The sequence below is a fragment of the Tupaia chinensis genome, unplaced genomic scaffold, assembly GCF_000334495.1.
Source record: "Tupaia chinensis unplaced genomic scaffold, TupChi_1.0 Scaffold000673_1, whole genome shotgun sequence".
In the NCBI taxonomy this organism is placed as follows: Eukaryota; Metazoa; Chordata; class Mammalia; order Scandentia; family Tupaiidae; genus Tupaia; species Tupaia belangeri.
Genome location: NW_006160196.1, coordinates 833,047 through 836,594, shown reverse-complemented (window position 1 = coordinate 836,594; position 3,548 = coordinate 833,047). Strand labels below are relative to the sequence as shown.

The window sequence follows — 3,548 nt, the reverse complement described above, 5'->3', positions numbered from 1 at the left end:
CCCAAACGGGCAGCAGACGTGGGAGAGTCCTGCAGAGGCCCAGAGAGTGGGTCAGAAACAGGAGGGAGAGACATCCAGAGAAAGGACAGAGATCTGGAGAGAGGGAGGGACAGAGACAGGGGGAGGGACAGAGATGCAGAGCAATGAGGACAGAAACCCGGGAGGGAAGACATGGATGCAGGGAGAACTGAGACCCAGGATGTCGGGAGAAGAATGGAGAGAGGAGACAGGGGAGGCAGGCTGGGGGCGTGATTTGTGAGGTGCAGCCCCTCTCCGAGGCGGGTAGGCAGCCAGGGGATCGGGCTGGATCCCAGGAAGGGGCTAGAACAGATGGAGGCGAGGGAGACTGGGACGGGGAGGAGAGAACAGCCAGACGGTCTGGGGGGAGGAGGGTGGAAGAGATGAGAGAACACAGTCGCCCCTCCCCACTCTAGAACTCCAGCAGGTGGGGAGGGGTGGTCAGAAATCCTAGTGGGGGAGAAAGGGTGGACAGAACCCCAGGGAGGAAGAATGCGACCTAGAGAGGGGACAGAGACTGGGGTGGCGAGGTGGGAGTCTGAAGTTTAGGATGGCAGGGACTCCCCCTGCCCCCGCCACCATTGGCAGCCAATGAGATTAGACTTTGACCAGGTGGATGGGGCTATCAGGTGATATTTGACCCTGAAATTCAAGAGGCGACCACAGCCCCTGCAGTTTGATTCTCCTTGTTAATATTATGAGGTGTCAAATCTATGACCGAGGCTTTCTAAACAGGGGTCTTGGGATCCATGTCTGTAAAGTGGGGACAAGAGCAGCAGTGTACGAGACTCACGAGGGACGTCAAGGTGACGTCATCATTTAGGACAAGAGGATCTGGACCCAGAGCGGAGGTGCCTGCGTCACGGAAGATGAGAAGAGCGGACCCCGGCGGGCGTCCTCCTCCCCTGCCCTACGGCCTCGACTCCGGCCTGGGGACTTGGTTTGGAGGCAAAGCAAAGATTGGAGGCAGGTGACCAGAATGAAGAGGGTGCCTTCACCTCTCCTCTGTGGCACTGCCTCAGCCTCTGTGGCCCTCTGTCCACTCCCCCAGGTCTGTCCTCTGGTGGCCCTGTGGCTCTCCCTCACCTTCCCACTGTACAGCGGAGGAACTGAGGCTCAGAAGCAGTAGCATACCCCCAGTGACACACGGAGGTCACCGGAGCCTGACTCCGACGGCCTCCTGGCCCCCGGCCTCACACTGCCCAGGGCCTGGCTCTCAGGATGAAGGTGCTTCGGCTCAGCTCCGCGTGGCTGTCCCCACGTCCTCGTCCGGGTTACCGTCTGTTCCCGGGCCAGGGTGCTCTCCACCACTCCAGCAGCCCTTAGCTCAGGGGAAATGTGCACCCTACATCGTGGGCTTCAGAGGGAGACGGACCTGGAGTCAAGTGATCACGACCCCTGCCAGTCCTGAGCTGAGCCTCGGTTCCCCAGCTGTGTCGAGAAGACTGAGTGGGACGCCGTGCAGTGTCCATTACGGGGCACCCCCGTCTCCAGCTTCACCATGACCCCCTTCGGACCCAGTGCTCCTCTCCGCACACTCCCTGCGCCTGTCCTGGCCGGGCCCTGAGCTCTGGGGGCTCTGGGGGTTCAGGGGGCCGGGAGGCAGCTCAGAGAGGTGAGGGTGCGGCAGAGGTGGGCTGAGAGAAGCCGGAGATGAGGAGCTGGGAGCAGAGACCGAGGGAGGGGGCCTGAGGAACACAGCCCTCCCTCCGCCACCACCGCAGCCCCCTCCATCCGCACGTCTCTCTCACTCGCTCCACTCTTCGCTCTCCTGACTTCACGCTGATGTATTTTGAGAAACTCGTGAAAGGAGGCGAGAAAAAGAGTGGGGAGGGGCTGGGAAATTGGAAAAAGAAAGGGTGAGCTTATCTCTGCTCCCCCCAGTCCGCCACTGCACCATCCTCCTGCCCCCTCCCTTCCCTGCTGCCTCTTCTTCTCTCGTGTTACCAGAGGGTGGGGTAACTTTGGACCTGGGAGGTGATCTGCAGCAGGCAGGATTCACGTTAGACTTACAAAAGGACTTGAGCGGCCCAGTGACACCAACTGAGGGTCAGCTGGAGAGGGGGGGGTCAGTGCTATGGGCTGAGGGGACAGGGTCCGAGAGTGTGGGTGCAGGGCCATGTCCGACGAGGCCATCTCCTCTCTGCACTGTGGCCAGATATTTTTAGGCTTCTCCGCAGCTGAGTAATTTCTCTGACTTGGAGCCAGAGCTGGGGTTGGGGGTGAGAGACTGGGGGAGGTGCTCAGATACCTGGGGACGCCCAGGTCACTGGGGTCATGGCCTTGGCGAGGAGGAAGTCCCTCCCAGCTCCGGCCTCCAGCCTCTGTGAAGTCGGTACCTCTCTAGGAGCCTCATTTTTTCGGCCTGCAACCCCTTTCTCCCCTAGGAACTCAGGACACTCTTCCTCCCAGCTTAACCCCCCTCAAGGACAAGGACCGATGGGCCCCAATCCGCTTTAGCTTCAGATTAATCTCTCTGAGAGATAGAAACTGAGAATGACACAGAGACATGGAGAAACCCAGGGTTTGGAATAAAAACTCAGCAGACAGAGGTCTAGAGAAAGAGGGAGACAGAGACCCAAAGAAGGGGGACCTGAGATCCAGGGGAGAGGAGAGACCCAGAGAGAGAGCGACAGAGACGACTAAGCATCAGGGGATGAGAGAGATCAAGGGAGAGCAATGGCTACAAAGCAGGGGGGACAGAGACCCAGAGATAAGGGATAAGAGACCCAGAGAGGGGTACAGAGATGCAGAGAAAAGGGACAGAGCCAGAGAGGGCTGGGAGAGCTGGTCAGAGACCTAGAGAGGACTATCCAGTCTCGGAGAAAAGCACAGAACCTCGGTGGGGCGGGGTGCAGAAAGATGAAAAAGCTAATGGACTAGACCGGAGAGGAGGCGCTGTCAGAGACCGAGGGAGAAAACGAGATAGATGGTGGACCCCCCCATGCTGGGTACCACCTGTCCACCTGCGCCCAGGCGAGAAGGAACGGCTTCCTCGGACCCTCACTCTTCCCCTCCCAGAACCCCCATCACGCTCACCGGTGCAGTCTCCCGAGGGCGCGACCCGCCAGCTTCCGAAACTCCTCCTGGCGGAACTCCCTGGTGGCCGGCCCCACCCCGCGTCGCAGGACTCAGATACGGGGGCGGGGCGCGGGGAAGCCCCGCCTAGCGCGCAGGCCCCGCCCCCGCATGCTAGACCCGCCCCTTTTGCAGCCAGTTCCTCGGTCCGCGCCAGCCGGAGAGCACGCCTCGGGTTTTGAACTCGGTGGTATCGCCCCCCAGTTCCGTCCCTCTCCCGAGTTATCTTCCAGTCCCAGCCTTCCTGGCTCCTTCTACCCAGATTTTCCTTTCCCGGTTCGCTGAGATTTGTCAGCCCAGCTTCGGGCCCGTCTCCTTTAGTCCCTTGAGGTCCCACACTGCGAGTTCCCGTCTGCGTTTCACCCTCCCCGTCCTGTGCCTGCTGCTCGGCGCCCTCCAGTTTCACCGCCTCCCGCAGTCCCAGCCCCATCCCTATTCCCCAGCTCCCGTCT

General features: G+C 60.6%; 1 protein-coding gene across 1 annotated transcript in view; it reads right to left on the bottom strand.

The window, feature by feature from the left end:
- Positions 1-3,125, bottom strand: part of SLC17A7 (solute carrier family 17 member 7) — a 10,332-nt gene extending 7,207 nt beyond the window's left edge. Inside the window, exon 1 of the mRNA XM_027776479.1 lies at positions 3,058-3,125. The gene's annotated coding sequence lies outside the window, so the exon portion shown is untranslated. The remainder of the gene's footprint in view (positions 1-3,057) is intronic.
- Between the last annotated feature and the right edge of the window lie 423 nt (positions 3,126-3,548).